The sequence below is a fragment of the Alligator mississippiensis genome, chromosome 1 (genome assembly GCF_030867095.1).
Source record: "Alligator mississippiensis isolate rAllMis1 chromosome 1, rAllMis1, whole genome shotgun sequence".
Classification (NCBI taxonomy): Eukaryota; Metazoa; Chordata; order Crocodylia; family Alligatoridae; genus Alligator; species Alligator mississippiensis.
In genome coordinates this window covers 272,115,902-272,139,560 of record NC_081824.1, presented here as the reverse complement: position 1 = coordinate 272,139,560, position 23,659 = coordinate 272,115,902, and the positions used below count along the sequence as shown (strand labels likewise).

General features: G+C 40.9%; 1 long non-coding RNA gene across 1 annotated transcript in view; it reads right to left on the bottom strand.

The window, feature by feature from the left end:
- The window catches only part of LOC109280294 (uncharacterized), a 49,095-nt gene that overhangs the window by 11,400 nt on the left and 14,036 nt on the right, over positions 1-23,659 (bottom strand). Inside the window, exon 2 of the long non-coding RNA XR_002086565.2 lies at positions 10,068-10,300. This is a non-coding gene — a long non-coding RNA (uncharacterized LOC109280294). The remainder of the gene's footprint in view (positions 1-10,067; positions 10,301-23,659) is intronic.

Below are 23,659 nucleotides of genomic sequence, written 5' to 3'. Positions count from 1 at the left end.
TAGATATAAAGAGGCACAAATATGTTCCAGGTGTAGTAGTAAGTCAAGTGAAGGAAGAAAAATCTATTCCAACAGAACTAAACACTACTTAAGATACAAAAATAGAAATTTTATTGAAAAATCTTGGTCTCAGCACAGCAGGAAACAAGTACAAAGGGAAAGCATCTGAAGACCAGATTTTTATCTGGTATAAAACTGTGCTGCCTGAGTATCCAACATAAACTTTTAATCAGTCAAAATCCCACTTCAGAAATACCTGAAAAATAAACATTACTGAAGGCACAGTACTTCCTAGCTTCCTGATAGAGTGCTAGAAAGAATCTTAGCTTGAGAATCATTATAGAAATGTAGCCCAATATTGCCTCCCACCTGGATTGCTGATTCCTGGCATATTAGCAGTATGAATATTAACTGTGGGTTTTATTCTCCTCATACTTACAGTGATAATATTTGGTGGAACAATTGATTCACATTATTTTTCCACTGTTCTGAAGGGTTTAAGAGAGATGCCCCATACTATATATCTCAACATGGTAATTATAAGTCAAAGGAGGGTAACAACCATCTTCATTTTCTTTGCAGCTATATGAAAATAAGGGTCACAGAACTTTTTTTTTTTCCTGTTGTACCACAGGCTTGCCACATGGAAGAAACTGAAAAACACTGCTCTATGAATATCAGTCGAATAGTGGAAACTCAGTTCAAGGCAATGGCGTTACCAACATGTTAATATAAAACGGATATGAATGAGAAGAGAATAAACCTATAAAAAGATTTTGATTCAATAGGGTTTACTTGTGCCTAACTGGAAGTCTTAGTCTGATCTAGGTAAGTAGGTTGAATACCAATGGCCCAGAATTCCAGAGGAAGGCGAAAGAGCTCTTACAGCTAGCTATCAAAGCATTCTCTCAGCTTGGACAACTCCCTGGGTAGTGTAGAGCTACCAATATGTGGCTTCATCGAACAAGCTCCACTATCAGATAATTTGGCTGTTGTTATCTACCAATATATTATGGCTCACCTAACAGCCCTGGAAACAATTACATTTGAGCCAACAGTTAAATTGGTGCTAAGTCAGACAATGATTGGGGAACCATGGGGATAGTGCCACCAGTTTTGTCCCTGCTACAGATACCCTGCTGAGCACAGATTGTCCAGGTCTGAGGTGTGGGGTTTATACCTATAATATTGGAAAATCCTTTATGCCTTTACAAAAGCTAAAATAAAATTGGCCTGTATTTTGAACAATTTTGGCTGCAGGATCTGATTCCATACATTGAAGAACTGGGTACAAACAAAAAAAGTCAATACAGAAAAACAAAACCTTTAATAAACTAAATATCTGACAATTTTCAACTCTCCAAATACCTCTATAGTAATGATCCTAAAATCACTTGTGTTTATATAGAATGTGGGCATTCTGAATCTAAGCTGAATCAGTCAACCTCCTATTATTGGAACTTGAGAATCACTATTCAAAAGGCAATTTACCTAGATTCGGAACAATTTCCCCACAGGCATGACCTCATTATTTCTTATTTTTAATATACCTGATCCTAAAACACATAAAGTAAACCATTTAGTAATACATGTCTCTGAATCCAAAAAAATTCATCACAAAACACGTTGACCCATTTAGCATGTGGTCTGCAGGGCTTTAATGTATTGCTCCACTTTATACAACTTTTTTCCTCCTCCATACAAGATTGTAGTGGTAGATGAGCAATTTTAAAACATTTTGAGAACTTAAAAATGGTTCAGCATGAAAATTATGTAGAAAGAGTTTTCATGTATTATTTCATGAAATTCCATTTCATACACCCACGCACCTACTAACCTTCCTATACACCCACCCACACACCCACACAATAGTTCCTGTTTAAAACAGCATACATACTTCAAATGAGAGCGCTTATAAAACGTCCTAGTTTTCTCATACAGGTTAGTTGCTTACTAATTTTGAGTCATGAGATTCAGTGGCATATCAGAGTTCAAACACTTCTATGATCATCACTCTTACAGTATTAGAAAACTTCAGCATGCAAAAGAACTGCTTAGGCAAAAAATGATGTCAAATGAATATAAAGAGTTGAACAGCTCTCTGCCATTCTCAAAATAGTGTACCTTTGTCAATGACGGTCTTTTTCAGAAGCATCTAAAATATTCTAACTCAAATGTTTATCAGACTGAAAATATAAACTCTAATCCTGCCTTCACTAGAATCAAAGGGATTTTGGCCATTTTTTATTGGGAGAGGATTGGGACTTCTATTTGTCACTTCTAATAGAGTATGCACACTTATAAAGTGTTATGAAAAATTCTGGCCTTCATTCACTTACACTGTAGAGCAGTTTTGAATCACTTTGATAGCTGGCATCCCTCTTCCCTCTCCCGTACTTCTTGATTGTAGCCTCAAGGTTGTGACTGCTTTCCCAGTGATCCTTTAGCTACTTGAATGGTCCCTGAAGATGTTAGGGCTGATCCAGAAATCGTAGGATTAGGGCAAAACAAAGGTAGCTTAAAGTGACCTTTTCACATACTCCCATGATAGCGTCTGTTACTTTTCTATCATGGGAATATTATTCTATAATTCTTAGAGATATTTCCTATATTTCAGAGAAAGAGAGATGTCTATTAAAAGTAGGGGAATCTTTCAATCTATGGTGAACAACAACAAAAACATTACAGTTTAAAACCCACAGGATCACAAAAAACTATAGAAACTCCATATTTAAAAAAAGGAAACCTATACTGAAGGTAAATCTACAAAATATGATCATTATTTATCACAATTTAAGGCCACTCATTTGTTTTTTAGATATTATAGAAATTAAAATATTTAAAAGTTCTCTGTCCCCACGGTAGCCCTAAGTACTCCCTTGAATATATGTATTATAGCAAGATCTTCATTCATGATCACATGCACTCCTCAAAGAAAAAAAATGTTTGCTAGTTCATAAAACAACTGTTATTAGAGAAACGTATGGTTCCTTTGTATTTCAAATATTGCTGTTTAAAGACACGGTTGCTTAATTAAGTATAGAAAGCAGTTCCTGCAGCTCCCTGCAGGTAAATTCGGAGGGGGTCATAGGCAAGGTCAGGGGATGGAGGGCATATATGATGCATCAGGGACATGGGGGATCACTCCCCCCCATATTTGTGTGCCCACATTTGGGTACAGGGCTGCAGCCTGGCCAGACCAGCACAGGCAGGAGCCACTGCCAGACCAGCTGCCCAGACCAGCAGGCAGGACCTGGCATGGGACAGTGGAGCAGGGTAGACTCATTGCCACCACCACTGGGACCTCCATGCCAGCCATACCACCAGCAGTGTTAGGAGTAATGGATCAGGAGGACCATACTGCCCTCATGTCCTCCCACCACCAGCTGCTCAAGCATTGAGCCACAGCTCTACCCTGGAGGGGAGGTGAAGCGGGGGCCAGTGCAGGTGGCTTCAGGGGAGTGGCAGTAGCCAGGCCATGGTGGTGGGGTAGAGCCCCAGGCCAGCATACAAGTGACTGGCAGTGGGAGGAGGTGAGGGAAGCACAGCTTTCCCCTCTGGTCCATTACTCCTTGGGCTGCTGGTGGTGCAGCTGGTGTGGGGGGTCCTGGAAGTTTTAATAAAAAAAAAACTGGATTTTTTAACAGAGAAAACCAGGATCCCCACTAATCATACAGAGCCAGCAGAAATTTAAGATAAGTCCTAACAAAAATACTTCAGAGTTCTCAGAAAACATAACAGGAGTTCTTAGCAAACAAAATGGCCATAAGTATCTTCTTACAGCTAGCAAATTGAAAATACAAATAACTCAGAAAGATACAAGCCTCGGGTGTTTCAACACTAAAAATCAAAACAGTTCATTTTCAAAATACTGAGCTTATTTTTTTTTAATTCTTTAAAAAATCTTTTTTCACTTCTTTGGATAAAATTATTCCCCACAAATAGTTTGAATTGGCTCCAATCTGTATTCTCCGGAAAAATTCTGCTCAAAATTTGAGTCATTTTGATTTTGCCCCCTCCTGCACATAAACCTTTAAGGCATGATTACCCAGTTAACTGCACCTTAAATTGTGACCTAGCCACATGTTCAATCAATTTGTGATATGACAAAACAAGGACTAAACCACAAAGTTTTTCCACAAAATATGTGTAGTAACTTTGTGGCTTGTTCATATGACACCATTAACTGAACATGTGGCTAGATGCTCCCTTGTGGTTGGGAGCCCATCATCTGACAGGGCTCCCAGCCAGGCAATGAACCATGTGCTCCCATGAATGGGAGTCCTGCTGATGGTGGAGCTCACAGCCAAAGGGCCACCTCATTTAATCCCACAGCTGGGAGTCCCATCAGCTGCAGGATTCCTAACTGCAGGATCTTGCTACTTGCATCATGATCCCAGGCTCTTCCTGCACTGGCAGTAAAGCATGATTAGATCTGATGCTGGTTCTCACAATTACACCTCCTGCCATGTATGTATGGAATGGCAGGTGGTGCAATTGTGTGGATAGTACAAAAGATCCCATGATGCCTTTACCTGAACATGTAGTTCAATAATTTTAGTAATTCTGTAATTTTGTAAACTAAAAGAAAAGTAAACTTCTAGTAATTTTGAATTGCCAGAAAACCAGAAGGCAAGATCATTACATTATACATAGATTAGCTATAGCAGCAACTACAGCAGGGGTAGGCAAAATACAGCACATGGGCTGCATACAGCCAGACAACTAATTGTATCCAGCCCATGAGTGGGCAGTCACAAAGTCATGGGATCTGGCCTGCGGGGAGCCAACAGCTCCAGCTGCTTCATTGTGTCAGATGGGCAAGGACATCCCAGACCCATCTGGAGCTTATACCAGCTCTCAGCTCCCGCCCCATAGTCTGGAAACAGCAGGTTCCTGCTGAGGATGCGGTGACTGCCTGGAGTCTGATCTGAAGTGCTGATGCAGCAGGATTACCTGCAGACTCAGCCCCAATCCCTGGCAGGAACCTACTAGCAGCATGCACAGCTGATGCCAGCTCCCACCCAGCACAGCTTCCAGCATGCAGAGTGCGATCTGATGTGAGCTGTGGATAGGGCCAGGATGTTGTGGATCAGGACATATTGTAGCTACAGGATGGTTTGGGTGGGGAGGAGGGAGGGAGAGAGAGTGGTACAGCCCTGCCTATAATGAGTGACGGTGGCAGCCAGGCAAAAGCTGCTTCTTAGTGCCAGGAAAATGTAGGACCTGATAGCAAGAATGGTCTCCGCCTCACTGCTTCCACAGCCCTGCTCAGTGAGGCTGCCTGGAGCCCTCACCCAAGCTGCCCTGCAGCTCCTCCTGCTGCCACTGCTGTCATGAGCACTGCCTCCATGCCTAGTGGGGTGGCAGCACTGGTGCTGGGGAGGAGTCTCAGGGAAGCCCTGGTGCAGGATCCGGGCAGCTGCAGTGAGACGGGCTTGTGCAGTGGTGAGGGAGAGGTGGCTGCGCCTGCCGCTAGATCCCACTTTTTCTTGATGCCCATCAGCAGCTTCTGTCCTGCTGTCACTGCCTCCACACCCGTACTGCCAACACCAAAGTCATGCAGCAGCTCCAGCCCTTCCTCAGGGAGGAAGGACAGCCCAGAGGCAGCACTGGTGGTGGCGGGGTCCCTGGATGAGCTGCCCCCGCTGAAGCTGCCACCCACCTGTGCCCATGTTAGCTCCTCACCCACCCACAGTGCTACCCAACATTAAGAGGTTGGTGAGCTGTTTCATGGGGGGGGGAGGGGGGAAGGGGGGCGGGGTGCTGACCTGGCCCATGACAGCTCCCCAAACTTCCCTAGGCAGCCCAAATAATTGTCCACTCCTGAATTACAGACTTGGAAGTCAAGCAGTTTGAGAGAGTAAGAGAAGATTTTTTTTATTTTTAGTATCAACAACAACAACAATAATAAAATATTACTACTAGTACCAGTAATAGTAGAAAGAGAAAATAGAAATAGAAAATAGAAGTTTATTGGTATGAGTTTGATTTCTGTAAGGGGCTCCCAGTTCTGGAATGTGTTTCTATGATTGTTTCAATGTAGTTGGGATTTTGCAACCTTCACATCAAGCCGTAAGTCTTATCTGTTCTCCCAGAAATACCAGAAGTAGAGAAATGCATTACTCCTCGCTTTTGCAGAATCTGTTCCTGTGTCAATTGTCACTAGACTATCACAATGTGAAAGAATAGTTCTGTGCCAGCATTGTCTGCAAACCTCAGTGCAAACATCAGTCATTCTAATTAGGCAGCATCCAGAGATTGTTTCCCTTATATATTCTCCAACATCACAAAATGAACCAGGAACAAAATCAAGGTTTGCTGCTAGGGTAATGCTCACTAAAAGAGCTTGTGTCCATCACAGAGGCCCCAAGGTTTTGGTGCTAGTTCTTGTCCATGTCCAGCCAAATATTAAATATATATCATCCACATATACCAAAACAGAGGTACTTAAGAAATCTGATGATGGATCAAGTTCTTAGTATGAGTTCAATCTAAAAAAAAAGGAGGAAATGAAATGGAAGAAAATGCAACACTGAGAGGAAAAAAATCATAAAAAGCAAAATAACTATTGAGAAGTTGTATCAAAAAATAAATTGGCAAGAGGCCAAGCAATAAAAAGAGCCAACAGGTTGGCCATATTCCAATGTCAACTCAAAAAGCCCCCAGAAGTTCAATCAGTGTTCTCCTTAAGCAGCAATGGATACCATGCGACTGTTATGAAGAAAGCTGGTTGGTAGGAGTTTTTGATTGATTGTTTCTTACATTATTGGAGCAAAAAGAGGCTTACTCATTCCCACCATCTGTTACACAAGTGTTAGTTAACAAAAGGATGGTGAATACCTGGGGATGTCAACATTGAAATTTCATTTTCAAGGGAAACCACCAGTTCTAATGACAAGGAGGAAAGCTTAAGAACAATAAAATGAAGCAGAGGGTATGCTGCAAGAAAGAGGAAACGACATTTTAGGAAAGTAGATCTAGTAATATTTTGCTGTTTGACTGGAAGCTGCTTCCCTTTAGTATGGAAATCAAAAGCAGTATTGCTGCATTTATGCTTTTAGCAAATCAAAGCCAAAAAAAAAGCTCAAGTTCAATTGCTCTCACTCCCCAAAAATCAGTGAAACTCACAAAAGGGATAATTATGTGCTGGCAACTTTGCTTGATTCACTTGCTTGAAGGACACTTCCCTAAAGTGCTGGCACTTATCATCCATAGTCTCTTCCTCCTCTGCAGTTTTCCCAAGGTAGGTAAATTACATGATGTAAGAAGTCAAAAGCTCACAAAGAGGGCAAAGGGGTTCATTCCAAAAAATTACATGCATGTTATTACTGGCAGGCTCACCATTGGCAGAATAAATCATTGCTGACATCTACCTGTAAAATGTGGCACATGCTGGTGGCTTTACTCAAGGTAGAGATGGAAGAGTGAGAAAATAGATGTAAAGAAAGAAAGTCATATTGTAAGCATTTCTGTCATCATAATTCACACATTAGCTCTAACAGTCATATTTCCTGATCATGAAACCAAACAATTTAGACTATTTTATCTCACTAAACTAGGGTCTTTTGGAAGTATTTTGGTACTAGAGCTGTATGTTTTTGTCATACCTGCTTCTCCGTTTTTTTGTAATTTAAAGCATAAACCCCATCGAGCCTATCAGCTCCCTGTCATAGAAGTGTACAACAATAGCATTATAGGTAAGGTTATATAATAGATCAATTTTAATTGTTCAGTTTAGTCATGTGTAGCTTGTGGCTGAACTTTTCAGTGCTTGGTACCCATGCATTTCTTTTTTTTACAGACAAACAAACATAAAAAATGACCAATCTAACACAACCCATATCACCACCAAAGTTGCATTAATGGTTAATTAAGGTATAAATGAACAATTGGTAGAAGACTATACATTATTTTTCTCCCTATCATTTATGTGCATGATCTGAAGCTTTACACCCATATGTTGGGTATAACTCAATGCCCATTGGAACATGTGGAAAGACACCCATTGACTTCAAAGTATATGGCACTTGGTCCTTTAACACCAGTATGTTATGACACCATCCTTTCAGAGAGGGAAGAATAAATGGGACCTCTTTTGCAAGAACAGTTTTCTTTTAGTCAGTGTGTAGACTCACATTGAGTGTTACAGGCAGCCTTCCAGAGTGAATTATGTGGTCTAACAACATTCCCACTGCTTCTGACAATAGGTTCACCCTACCGAATTGAACGGAAATTTATTCATTGACTTCAGTACACTCTGGATCAGAAACAAAGAATGGAAAGAATTAATAATTCAAGTCAAGTGAGCCAAATTATAAACACTGCAGGAATATGAACAGGGCAGAGGTAGAAGATGGACAATGAAGAGATGTACATAATAAGGATAAGAGGTAGGAAAATAAAGTTTGAAAAGCAAAGTATTATCCCCTAGTGCTATAATACAGATAAAAAAGGCATATCTATAATCCATAGTATTTATTGACAGTGAATATTCACACAATACTTGTACAAGCAGAATTGCCATATAAAGAAGACTTGCAAGATAAAAATACAAAACTAACATTTTCTAATAAAATTGATAAGGAATGTAAAGGCATAAAAGTAAACAAGAATTAAACCAGAAATTGAAATGATGAAGAATCATGATCAGAAAAAGGGACTATATAATTGAATAATTACTTTGCTCTTTAAAGTCAATATGCATATACAAGTTAGACTAAGTTTTACCCTAGAGAAATTTTGCAGATGAAACCCAAATCTCTTTGTAACATTAAACAGCTTCAGCAGAGGGAGTAATATTTGGAAAGTATTAATGTTATCAACTGATGTAAAAAGATTAGACTCCATCTGATTTCTCTACTTGAGAGAATAAAATAGTTCTCAGTTTTGCAGTCGGTACCTTTATGAGAATCTTAAAATCTGTGCACAGCAGTGAGCTATAATTCTCCTCCTTCTAATTTCCTTAATATGCATCAGAAATATTGCAGCAAGGTTAAGAGAGTCTGACAAGTATTAAGTGAGATTATCTTGTACATACAAAACAGTGGATACAACTGTTGTATCTCAAAATGCTTATGAAACTTGAAATAGAAACTGTCACAACCTTCTCTTTCTATAAGACTGATAGAGCAGAACCTGTTTCATTCTTACTGATAGTAGTCAAATGGGGATTTTGCTACAGGGACAAGGAAGGGCAAAGGATACTAATTCAAGAAACTTCAAGAAAAAAAACCTACTACTACAAAGGAGACTGGCATCTATAATGAGGTACAAAAAGTCATGGAATCTCACATTAATGAGCTGAGTTTGTAGAGGACAGATGACCACTTGGGAATTCTGCTGCATGGAGAATACTTTTGAAGTAAAGGAATTTCAGCGATAGTGCAAGTGGATGACCTGTTTTGTCACCCTGATCATCTTATCCCTGATTTGTATGCCTAGTATATCTGCCCAATATCATATTTAAAAGTACATGGCAAGTTTTCAATTAATTAGACAGAGGATATGGTCTGCGATCACTTGTTGTAAAAGCAACTTCCTTTGAAGATTATCACTTTGGTTTCTAGGGTGGTGACCTAGGCACAGTATTTGCTTTTAACACTCACAAGGGATATTTATATTATATATTTGAAAAAAAATATATTGAACAGGGCACTGTTAGAAAATGCTATGTACCATTTAATATTACATAGACTGGAAATAGTCTTGTATTTTTGACAAGTTGGCAACTATCTGCTAAAATTTTAGATTTGGTATTTTTACCCAAACCATTTTCAGGTCACAGAAAGATTTTTTAAAGTATTTTCTTTTTAATATGCATAATTGAACTATGTAAAATAATGTATTTTTTCTAGCATCAATATTATCCTCTCATATAGTATAAAAATAAAACACCTTCAAATGCCCATCTAAATTTAAGGCCTTACATAATCAATACATGCATTACCATCTCCATCTTCAATGTCCATCAGAAGGAAAGGATAAAAACATAGCTTGCAGGACAGAATACTATGTATTTACTTTATATTGCATTGGATAGAATATATTTCAAATCTAGCTTTTACCTTGGGTCACTCCTTGAAAATAAGAGCAGCAAGGTTGAAGAAAACATATCACAAGACCACTGAGTTAATGAGTTAAAGATGTTTCTACATGAAAAAAGTGCTATAGAACTGGATCCAGTGTTTGTATCTGAAGTGAATCAGGATTTGGGTTGACATTCAGCAATATTCTGCCACAGTGAATGAAGGATCTCCCACAATAGAAGTTGTTCGCATGTCCTTTTTGCCATCTGAAACTGGAGAAACATGGAAACACAGTTGAGAACTGAAACCAAAATCAAAGGATTATATAAATTTAAGTTAGAGGTTCCTGACAGAAAAGACATGTAGCATCTTTTGCTGCCTCTCATGCAATAGGATAGCATCAGATAATTGGTGCAGAGAGCACCACATGTTCAATTAATGGTGTGATAAGCACAAACAACAAAGTTGTTACACTTTTTTGTGGAATAACTTTGTGACTTTTTTTTTATCATGCCATTCTTTGTTTTATCATGCCAATGATATGCCCTGCAGTAGTACAAAGCAGCCACGGTGTAAAGTCCACTTTAATTTCTCTGTAATTCTAGTGTCTTTCACAAGTCACTGAGTACAAGGGGTGAAGAGAAAGGAACAAAAATCTGAGCTGACCTAATATACTATGATGTACGCATTACAATCATTATATATAAACAAGTTTTTCAGTGTGTCTGAGCCTAAAGTTAGTGTCTTTCATGACGGAGAGGAAAGTTCAAACTGCCTGAATAGCAGGTAATTTGTTTACTAACAGTTCCATTGAAGTTTATTTGAAATTAGGCAATGACAATTAATGTTTCTCTACAGTAATTATAATGAGCTCTATTATATTTTCTTCCAAGTGCAATGCAGATGTAACTCAGGCCCCATCTACATGCTACATTTAAGATGTCCTTAACCAGTTAATCACATCTTAAGTTATCACTCAACCACACATTCAATCAATTAATGGCATGATAAAACAAGGAATAAGTCACAAAGTTATTTCACAAAAAAAATGTAACAACTTTGTTGTTTGTTCTTATCACACCATTAATTGAACATGTGGTGCTCTCTGCACCAATTATCTGATGCTATCCTATTGCATGAGAGGCAGCAAACTTTAAATTCTATACTGTCATAACCAAATGAGTTGAGTGCCCCTGTCACAATAGAACTGCCCTGAATAACCGCAGTTACTTTCAAATTTGGTACGTTCTGCCTCATTAGCTATTCCCACCTGGCAGTCTGTTATTGGCTACTCTAAACATATAAAAATCCATGCAGCTTCCGCCCAAGTCGGAGAGCTCTGAGCATGTGGTAGAGTATGGAGAACTTTGCCACATGGTAGAGAAAAGCTGGCGGACTGGCCATCCTCCAACATCTCCCCGTCACCGCCTGTTCCCGATGTATCCTTCATCCTGCATGCTCATTACTGTCTACAAACTCGCCAGCTCGTGTTGGTCGCCAGTTACCTGTAACCATGCAAGCAACTTGTTACCTGTAACTACGTAAGCAACCTTACCACCTGTGTCACAACCATCAGCGGCATAAGTAAAGTTAAAGTAAAAGTTATTTTGCAACCAATACGCTGTGTCCCGCCTCTCCATCCACCAGCCCGCCTGACGACCGAGTAATCAGCAATCCTCCTCAAGTCGGCTTCGGCCACCTGAGACATGGCGTCACAAACAGGATCCAAGGGCATGGTGGTGGAGATGAATTTAATTGAGTGCTGCCCCGGCGCACTGGGACCCGCCGCGTGGAAAATGCAGATGAACTCTGGGCGCATATCGCCTACCACCAGGCGGTAGGAGGGGATGGAAGGAACATTGACGGCTACTTCTTGGTGAAAGGGGAAGGAGCAGTCATGAAGGAATGGAGAGCAAAGCTGTTTTCCGGGGCGTTCGGGTGTGTAATGGGCAGTGACCGGGTTTGCTATCGGTCCCCAAATGAAACACTGACCCTGTCTCTAGCGGGGGTGAAGGCGAAGAAGGCGGAAAATCTGACCCCCGCTCAAGAGTTTGCCCAGTGCACCCGGTACCTGAGGGAAGGAAGGGAACCCACCCCACCGGACTGGTTTAGCTGTCCGGCTTTAGTGCCTGGATCGCGTGGTTACAAACTCCTCGGCCAGCTCCAGGAGGGCCTGGAGACCGAGGGCCACCACGCGGCAAAATGGGGAGGTCCAAAATAGAACAAGGAAAAAATAATAAATGCGTTATCTCAAATGGTAGCAGGGTTATTGAGAGAAAACGCCAACCTAGAAATGCAATTGCGAACAGCGAGCATGGAGTCACTGGAGCAGGCGGCGGGGGGCTCCGAGCCAACGCTCGAAAATGGCGCCAGCCGCATGGCACCGCTGCCAGAAAATGGCGCCGAGGAAAGTGAAAAGGGCACGAAAGTTCCCTCAGGAGACGGGCCGGCCTCATCACTGCCCATGGCCCCGCCCCCTGGAGTGCCGCCAAAAGACAGCCCGCCCTTCGAAGTGACGGAGAAAGAAAACCCGCCCCCCCATGAGGGAAGAAAGATGTATCCAGTGCTCCCGCCCGACATGTTTAACCCTCTCCTGGCCGCAGTTCACCCGATAGTACTGGTGAAGCAAGTTACTGATGTACAGGGCGCAACCCGTGCCACCACCACATACTGCACCCGCACCCGGGGCAAATTGCAGGAGTTGTGCAGAGGATCAAAAGTGAAACCTGGTGAAACCCTAGCTGTGTGGCTGGGGCGCCTAGTAGTAGAATTTGGGTCAGACCTGCTAGACTTGAAAGAGGCTAGTTTCCTAACTCGTCAAGACTCATGGAGTGGGGGGCATGCCACCGACTTAAACGTGGTAATGGACAACACCTACTGGCCCATCCCGCTCCCAGCTCTCGTTGCAGGTCAAGTGTGCCACAAATCTCATGCGTGGCATGAGGAACCACGTCCTACGGCGTACCCAAGTCAACGCTGTCACCAACACAACGCCTCATATAAAGACAAGCCCCCCTGAGATGAACCAGCGCTTCAAAAGCCCCCACCATGGAAGCTGAAGCTCACCCCTAGATGAATTAGTCTGGGTCACCGTTCCACACCCTCATCAACCACATCCGCGAGTGCACAAGGACGTCATCTGTGAACCCGAGCAGTATCCTGGCACCTACTCTGTGCTCCTAGAAGGCGATCAAACCCAGTCGCTCATCATAGCTCATCACAACTAGCTAACTCGCCGCCCTGCTGTTCACCGATTATGGCCCCCCTTTTCTTTGTTTGTTTGTCTGTTCGTTTGTTTTGTCCCCTTACAGGCCCAGCGGTGACGAAGTGGCAATCTGTGACTGCCCGATCACGAGAATCACCGAGCACCAACCTGCAGCACATCCGGGTCGATGCCACAATGGCCACCTACTCATATGTCGCGAGCAGGGTCGTCGCTCTATTCCTGCTGTTACCGACAGGTTTCTCGGCGAACGGAGCCGACTTTGAAACCTCCAACTCGGTCCTGAACCTTCTGTCATTTTGGGCCAAAGCTATAACTAATGGCTCATAGACAAATGACCCCACTGCGTGCTTATGGCTCCCCCTTTTGTTAATACCCTTGGTCTACCCCTTCAATGTAAGCGCGTGGTTCGAGGCGAGAGGTAACGACTCAGTCCGTAACTTCACAGAATATTTTGGGCATGAACACCATGGGTAGAGGAAGGAAAGGAGTACAGTGGATATTTTACAAGGAGGGTTCGGAACGTGAGGAAAGAGATGAGGGAGATGATGACAGAAGGGAGCAAGTAGTAAAGGAACAAAAGGCAAGGTTCTATAGGAACCTGTACATTAAAAGAAGAAGAAAAGGGATGATCTGGGAAGAGAGGTGACAGTAGAAGAAATAGAAGGGTGTTTGAAAGGAATGAAGAAAGTCCCAGGGGTCGAATAGGATGGGGTGCTTCGTCTTAATTAATTCAATTGTTGACTTCCCTCATTGCCTTGTGTTTACCATTAATAGTAATAGCCACTGTTGTATGTATGGGTTGTTGTATTTTACAGTTTGTTAAAAAGCGATTTGTTAAGTTATCTGCTTATGTATATACCCGTTTACCACTTGAACCTTGTAAAGACAACGAGTTTCTAGATGAAAATTACTTGTAACCTAATTCCCTTGTCTATTGTGACATGGTCAAGAGGGCATGTCATAACCAAATGAGTTGAGTGCCCCTGTCACAATAGAACTGCCCTGAATAACCGCAGTTACTTTCAAATTTGGTACGTTCTGCCTCATTAGCTATTCCCACCTGGCAGTCTGTTATTGGCTACTCTAAACGTATAAAAATCCATGCAGCTTCCGCCCAAGTCGGAGAGCTCTGAGCATGTGGTAGAGTATGGAGAACTTTGCCACGTGGTAGAGAAAAGCTGGCGGACTGGCCATCCTCCAACATCTCCCCGTCACCGCCTGTTCCTGACGTATCCTTCATCCTGCATGCTCGTTACTGTCTACAAACTCACCGGCTGGTGTTGGTCACCAGTTACCTGTAACCATGCAAGCAACTTGTTACCTGTAACTACGTAAGCAACCTTACCACCTGCGTCGCGACCATCAGCAGCGTAAGTAAAGTTAAAGTAAAAGTTATTTTGCAACCAATAGACTGTGTCCCGCCTCTCCATCCACCAGCCCGCCTGACGGCCGAGTAATCAGCTATCCTCCTCAAGTCGGCTTCGGCCATCTGAGACATATACCAGCTGCTGAGTCTGTATTGGCACAGTGTGTAACACATAAATGGCAATTATACTAGAAGCGAGGGACTGGCTAGGGAACACTGTACTTGTATACTATTACCAAGCTTTCAAAAATTCATGTCAAATTCCCCAAAGAAAATAAGAATAAAAAATGGAATATAACTTTTTGGCTTATTTTTATGTCATTTACCTTTTAAATCCTGCCTTTCTATAACAGGGGAGGCTTTTTTTTTTTAAATGAAGATACCAGTTTTCATGTAGACACCTAATTTCAGGGGCTGGACTTCAAGGAAAACACTAGAAGCAGTGAGATTTGTAAGAGGGAAAAAAACTCCACAAGTGCTAACAACACTAAATCTAGGTTCTTTAATTAGGCATCTCACAATGTCATCAGTTTACCTAGCTCCTAGCTGTGTGTAGGAAGGGTTGGTTTGTTTTGTCTGTGTGTGTGTGGGGAGGAGCAGTGGTGCCACTTATGTCATCTGACAACACACTTGCAGCAAATGGAAAAGAGCAAATGGAGTACTGCCAGATAGTAATAATCTGACCATAGAATATAGATCAGTCCCATAATTAATTGCATTGATAAGTTTCTCCTAAAGTCTTTGCTCCTAAAGCATTCTGAACCACCCTTGTCAAGGCGGGGTTGTACGTGGAATCTTTCTGAGTTTCTGCATCTTTGTGTGTCACCCAATTTCAAGTGGTAGAGAAGTCAATGAATATGTCCATGATTATGGCCTTTATTGGTGGCAGTCAATGCAAGGGTATACAAAAGGATAGGAGTTACCATTTTCAGCTTTAACCCTCAGCCCCTAGGTCCATAAAACACTGTAATGCTTTTCAGTTAATTTTTAAACCACCTTACAGACAGGAATTGGTCTGGAGCCCTTCAGCTAGAGGAATTATAATAGAAAAATCTTGGACATTATACTTCCTTCAGGCCATTTTGGCCCACAACTGAAAAATATGCTTAATAAAACCTTATGTAGCAAAGCTCTATATTTCCAGTTCTTGTAGGATTTGGCTGCTAGAACATTTCCTGTTGTTTTATAGTTTGAAAGTTCAAGCATATGAAAGTGGCAGAACTGGGGGTTTGATCCTGCTTTATTGGAGGCCTGGGAGGAGAGTCAACGTCTCGGTACTGTGGGTCAGGAAAAGACTGACGACCTAGAATACCACTTACGTTTAAATTTGAAAAGCAAGTTGTTAGCCAGCAGGAACACATACAAATGTTATAGCATTACCACAGTCACTTAGACATCTGTATAAACTACACTAAAATAAAGCATCTCATAATGAAATAAACTGCCAGATAGTCATGACTCTCTAACTCTTACATGACAAGAGATTTTCTTTGCTCCTTAAGCATGAAAAAAAGAAGAAATACTTAATGACTCCTTGGGGAAAATCTCCTCAGCAAAACATTGGCTTTATAGGGCTTTCTGAATCATGATGGGAATATTGGAGGTCTTGATTTAAATGCTATTTCTTTGTAATCAAGACAAACACAATGACATTAAAAAGTAATGATATTTTGGTTCTCTTTTTTTTCCTTCTTCGGTGGCAAAAGAGGGGAAAAACAACAACTTTGTTTTCAGTGTTATCTAATGTAGGAAAGTAAAAATGCAAATTGAGCAGATGCTTTCAAAATTTTTGCATTTGTTCTACTGTGGAGGTCTCTCTTTTTCAAACAAGCCCTTCTAAAATTCTGCAACAAGAACCTGACAGCCCAGCTTTTTGTATTAGAAAAATGTAATTTTACTTCAGAGAACAGAGTGCTGACTTCTAATTTTACTGTCTGTGCCTCTTTCTTTAAGATGTTGCATTACAGCCACTACACCTGAAGCACACAGCAGTTATTCTTGAATCCTACAGGATTTAGAGTAAAATTTGAAAAAATCCCCCAGTAACTGCAATTTATTCAAAGTGACAGGTTGGGGTTATCAGAAGCTATTATTGTGATGCTTCATGGTACTACAAGATCCACATAAATTCCATCTCAGTAACTGTATGCAATTACTCTCTGTAACTACTGAACTTAGCTGGACCACTGGTGTAGTCATTGAAATGCTGCAAGAGATGGACTTTGGAGGCCAAGTTTTGGTTGCAATACCTCCGATTGCAGATCAGGTGTTGGATACAAGACAAAACCTAGGGAAAAAGTCAGAGGCATTTTCATTTGAGATAAAGGAAGAGACAAAGGAATTTGCACCCAGAGTTCTAGGTCTTGCCAATCTGTAAATTATATTATACTATGCAGTTTTTTATTTACTTATTACAGGAAGTCAGTATTCAGAGTATAGAGTCTCATTAAACTGTTTCATAACTTGAATTAAGTGTGCTAAATACATATTACATCACAATCCATTCTTTCTGTTCCATTCTAGCAGGGGCTTGATACCCAGTGGAACGTACAGCAGGCAATCTCTTCAGGTCAGAACAGGGCTTCTAGTTAGTGGTTTCTGTGTATTGCCAATTTCCAATGAATTAACTATACCGGAAGATGTACAGGGCATGATCAGAGTACACTGAACTCCAGGTATTCTAGCCTGTGGAATGTTTCTAGCGCTCCCTTACAGTCAAAGCACAAATTTAGAGAAGTACTTAAGCTGTTTTAACTTGGTTTGGAAGCCTGGACCAGACTATCAGATATTCAAATTTGTTTTAAAGTCGCCCATCCCACACTGCATTGCTTCTTGCACAAAACAGTCTAGCTGGGAACCAATATCACATCCATAATAAACAGATGTAAAAATGAATCAGAATTATGAATCCATGATATCAAAGGGTTTTGCACTCGAGAGATTTTTGAATACAGATCTAACAAATACAATGAAAATGGATCAGTTGTGTAGGAAATGTTGAAAACCCATTTCCAGGAACTATGGAAAATGTCACATACTGCATTTTTAATCAATTCACCTTTAATTGAATCCATAATTAAAGGAAAACATTCTCTTTCATTCATCACAGTGCACAAGAATTTGCATGTTTAATTCTTGTCAGCATTCAGAAGTTACACATGCAAATTCACCAATATTGCAATGAGCACACCCCATAAATTCAAATAGATTATCCTCAGCTAATATGTTACATCAGTATGAGCATTTCAAACCATATCAGACAAGTGTAATAAATTCAGAGACTAATGAACTTAAGCTTCTTCAAATCTAACAGTGTGCCTTTGAATAAAGCACATCTGCAAGTTCCTTTGCAAAGATACTTTATTTTAATAGACCCAAGAATAATATGTTTGAATTGATGCCTGTCCAAAATGATTTACTGTCTTTTCTAACTGCCCAAACAGCTTCCATATTATCATATAATCACTTCTTCCCTCACCCATGATGAATAAAAGATAGGAAACTAGTTTTTAATAAGTGTATAACAATTAATGATACAATATACCAGCCTGTAAACCTACCATATCCTGGTTAGGTTTGCCAAATTTAGAATTCAGGTACTAAATATCAAAACTATATTTCGGCAGGTAATTAACCTCGGAATCACCTAACACCCCATTTCCTTCAAGGTTGCCAAAAGTTGGCAATGAATATAGAGAAGCCAGCAGTAGGCATTTGTATACTAAAATTTGATTGCAACCTTTTGGTTTTGACGTTTTATCCTAATGGCTTTTATATATCCCATATACAATTTAACCACCAGTAGAACATGGATAATTACCATAGGTATGTTAGGAATGAAAACTCTTCAGTATAAATGTCTCTGAGTCAATGAAAGCATTAGTTATAGAAAAGGGCACTTTTATAGGAAACTTCAATTGCTTACACTTACACATTTAATCAGTGGGAATGTACCATTTTGTTAATAGGAAGAAGCTAACGACTTAAGAAATTTAAGGAATAGAAATTTGAATTTAAGGAGCCCTTGAGCACTTGATTACACACTTTTTCTTTAGCAGAAAACTTTGATTGTTTTTTCCTTTTTTTGAGAGTCAAGATTTTGCTACTTCAGTTCTCCATTTCCTGATTCCAATAGAGTAGAAAAGAAACTCTTTCTCCATGTTGCCACAGCACAGCTAACATGATAGCATACCACATTCTACCACCAAGTTGACTGGTACTTTCCTTTTCTTTAAAAAGTTTTTGTATTTTAAAACATCAACCTACCCACCCACTGTATATTTTTCTATATTATATATATATCTTTTTTACATTCTATTTTATATTACACACATACCTACCACATTCTGACCCTCTGAATAGTAATGTTGTTATTCCATGTACTATTTAATATAATTGAAGATTAAGAGGTGAGGAAGGGATAATTTCCTTTATTTAATTCATCACACTTTACTGCTGCCTCCATTTTTTCCTAGAATTTGCTGGAGTCCTGTGCTGTCACTGCTTTTTCCTAACTCTTCTACCCAGAATTACTTTGAGTCAGCTGCCTCTATCTTCCTTGCTGTCTTCTCTTTTCTTGGCCCCGGGTTAGTATTCTATATTAATGCCGTCTCCTCATTACTCCTATTTCAAACACACTTGTTGTTCAGTTTTGAAGTGGGATGCTGCTGGATCTCTCTTTCCTCCATCCTAATAACAAAATGGCTTGCATCAGCCTTAAGTTCCCCAGTCATTAACCCAGAAGGGTTAATTGTAAGTTTTTAACAAGCTATACATTCCCCGAGGATGTTTCACCAACACCCTTAAAGCAGAACTTTAAATGCAGTGTGAGTCAGAGTTCTCCACTGTTTATGAGGCCAGTGATTTTGACCAACATTTTAAATGTGAGCCTGCATCACAAATGTCTCTACTTTGGCTCACTACCTTCCTGGGCTTGCAAATGCTTATATTTTGAGAACCATTTCTCAGATTTGACAGGGAAAAAAATTCAGCTTCCATTCCACATAAGCAGAATTTTATTTTAAAGGAAGATACAATGTCTAAATAGTTTTAGGAGACTTAAGACATTTATCAAAAAACATTGTTTAATTGAAAAAATCAATTTCCCATTCCAAAAGTAGTTTCAACAAAAGTTTTTAACCAAGCCTAGAAACCAGATTTTATATTTTTTTAGTTCAGAGCTTCTCACTACTACTGCTACTAATATATACAATCTTCTGCTTTCTTGGGTGACCTCAGCAATGTGATCCTGTTCTCATTTCTTACGTTTATCCACCACCATAGGCTCATTAACAAAATGCTCATGTAAAGGCATAGTAATCATTCTTAAATATTTCTTCTGAGTCTTTAAGCATTCAGTGTCCTTCACCTCATAAATGATATGACCAGGTATGTTGTTTCTCATGGCACCACTATTAGTTTCCAGGTTCTATCTACAGTTGATAAGAAACTTGTCTATTCTCACAAAGCAGAATTAGGGTTGACACTGAAGACCTGATAACCAATTCCATTTGCACCATAGTTTTAAAATTGGTCGCTTCTTCAAAACCAAGTTTTGTGTTTCAAACAAAGAAAGAACTATTTGAGCCATTGGGGGCCAAACTTTTTGGCAGGTGAGCCAGAAATTACCCCCATACCTTCCCTGAGTGCCACTCCAATCCCCTTCCTCGACCTAATCTGCTGTTGTTTTCTGCTCCCTGCCCTATACATCCTGACCAAGGCCGGCATTCAGTGTATTTATTAATGTTTTGGATGCTGGCGTAGAAAGCTTCTTGAGCAAGTTTGCAGATGACACAAAACTGAGAAGGATTGTGAACGTGTTAGATTCAGAGGGATATCAGCAGATTGGAAAGTTGGGCTGGAGGTAACAGGATGGTAACAGGATGAAGTTCAATACAGACAAGTGCAAGGTGCTATACCTCGGGAGGAATAATAAAAAACACAAATACAAAATGGTCAACACTTGGCTGAATGGAAGCTCTATAGAAAAAGACTTGGGAGTCTTGGTAAACCACAGTGTGCTGTAGCTGCACAAAAGGCCAATGCAGTCTTGGGCTCCATCAATAGAAGTGCAGCACCCACACACACTTGAGTTGTATATTGTGAAGTGTATGCTTTTGGTGGTTTGTAGTGTGTGTGTGTTATGTGTGTGTGTGTGTGTGTGTGTTTATGTGAACAAGATGGCCCTGATTGTTCTGGTTATGTGCTCTGCACATGTAAAGCTGGTGGCCTTGTATCTGGGAAAAATATGTAAAACTTTTGGCCCGATTGGCCACGGAAGCAAAGACTTTTCAGGCAGATTGGTTAGGAGAAAAACTGGAGTATGGCACTCCCTGACTGGACAAAGCCAGGGTGATGTCATGTGGGGGCTATAAGGTGCTCTAGGCTGGTTTGGGGAGGAGGAGAAGCTTCTAGGGGCTGCTGGAGAGTCAAGTCTCCTCCAAAGGAGAAGGAATTTGCAGATAGTGAAGGGGAAGGTCAGGTAGGGGAAAGAGAAGAGGACAATTGTTCCAGTGTCTGGGAACTCCTCTCTCCTCCATTTATTTCCCCTTTTCTGAGGTTTTAATGGATTAATAGTAAGGAAGAGGGAATTGAAACCTTGGGTTGGCTGCCCAGGTATTAGGCCTGGCAGTTTTAAACAGGGTTGAACCCCAGGAGCAGCTCATAGGACTCTCTGGTGTGTGTCCCCTTCTCCAGCCTATTGCTAAAGGGCAGGTAGAGGGGTGAAGACCCCTAGAACTACCTGTCAGGGAGCCCAAGTCCCACACTGCCAGGGTATGGGTAAAGTCTCCCTCCTAAAAGGGTGTCACCTATACTCTTTGCTTTGTAGTTAACAGTGCTTTAAAAATATTTAGTGTTTTCTTTTGTTTTTTTTTTTTTTATTCTTTGTAATACATTGGGGGGGGTGGGTTGTATACATTGCTTGTGAGGATGGGATTTTGTTTACATGGAACACCCCAGCACATTTAGTGTTCCCAGGTTTCTGGGTGGGGGCTCAAGCCACAGGTATAACTTATGGAGTACCCTAAAATGTGAACTTGGCCCTTCTTGCTGCTGACTGATGACCAGCAGAAGGGTTACAGAAGAATGAAGTGCAAGACATGGGAGGTGATAGCATCTGTCTACTCAGCACTGGTTAAGCCTCATCTGGAGTACTGTGTGCAGTTCTGGGCTCCACGTTTTAAAAAGGACGTGGAAAAGTTAGAGTCTGGAGGCAGGCAACAAAGATGATCAAGGTCTTGGTACGCAAGTCATATGAGGAGAAGCTGAGGGAGCTAGACATGTTTGGCTTGAGAAAAAGGTGCTTAAGAGGTGACATGATAGTAGTCTTACCAGTAATAACAAAAGGTCTGCCATAAAGAAGAGGAAAAGCATCTTTTTTCTCTTGCTGCAGAGAGGACATGGACCAATGGCCTGAAGTTGCAGCAAAGTTCATTTAGATTGGATAGACATAAAAATGTCTTTACTGTGAGAACAGCAAGGCAGTAGAATAGACTGCCTAGGGAAGTTGTGGACTCTCCATCACTAGAAACATTCAAGGAGAGGTTGGACAGCCACTGGTTGGGGGTGATCCAGTCATAGCTATACTTATTTTCTATTATGAGTATTTCCCAGCTTCTGGGTGTTGCTGGTTGCTCCTGCCCCACCTCCCCGTTTTTTCTGCTGTAAGTGTCAGGGTGCTTTTAACCCTCTCCAGAGTCATTGGGTGTTGGCTACAGACAAAGCTGAGGACTTCAGCTGGGGTATGCCAATTCTCCTGCTAGAAGCAAAGCTGGAGGTTCCTAGCTAAAAGTCCTTTCTTCTGCTCAGGGTCAGCCAACTTACATATTTGGGCTGGAGGTAACAGGTTTCAGGATACATATTTGGTGTCAGGAAAGAATTTTACCCCATGGCATAACTGGACTGTGAACTTTGGGGTATTTTGCCTTCCTCTGTACCTGGAGGGAGGCGGGGGGGAGGGGGGAGGGAAGAGGAGAGGTGGGGGCTGGCCTTCTGTTACCAGTGAGGATTGAGTTAATATGGAATTAACAACATTATGTCATTTTAACTATATAGGTTGAACATGTGCAGTATATACTTTGTATTAAAAGTCTCTGCCTCTGAAAGATCATAAACGTTTGACCTGCTGCCCCATTTAGATCACTTGGACATGTGCAGTCAGGTCAGAATGAGTACTGGGAAAAGTGTGACTGGTTCTAAGGTAAAAGTGAGTGACACTTGCTGAGTGACAGGTGTATGCATCAAAAGTGAGAAAGACTGAGTGGTCACTGAGTGATAGACATTGATTAATAAGAATTTTACTTCCAATAACTGGATAGTGAAAGCCGTGTGATTGAAGTCTATATAAACCTGCACTTTGGTGCTGTTTGTGGTATGAGTGTGGTCATGATGGATGCAAGTTTGTGTGTGGTGGTTGTGTTCTTGTGGTTTGATTCGTATACATTAGTGCAAGTTAGTACATGGTTGTAATTGGCCTTAGACTGAGGTGGGTGAAGAATTTTCATCTCTCTCATGGAGAGGAAGAAGCAGCTTCAGTGAAACCCAGTCTCCTGTGGCCTTTGTCTTTCAACCACCTGAACTGACATTTGGCTTGTTTTACTAGATCTCTAACCCTTTGATCTGTTGCTGCTGTTTTTCTGTCCATTGCAGTTTTGACTTCTGCATTACTGTTCATCATCTATATCTCTTGTTAGTAATTGGTAAACTATGTTGGTGTGTGTTTACTGTTGTTGTATCTACTGTGTTATTACCCTTCCTTTTTATTTCCCATCCTATGTTTGATTCCCTTAATAAATTCCCTTTTAAATTTTGAACATTACCTTTATTTCCTCATGTGCTTTCCAACTCTAACAAAATTCAGGCCAGAAGTCCTGCCATCAGTGTCTTGGAATGCCATGAACAAGGTGAGCCTAGTGTTAACTTTAACCCTATCACCACCAGGAATACAAAATCATCTAGTAGCAGGTCCAGCTATAAAATGTAGCTCACTACACCTGTACTGGGGACCTCTTGAGCATTTATTAACAACATTTACAGAAG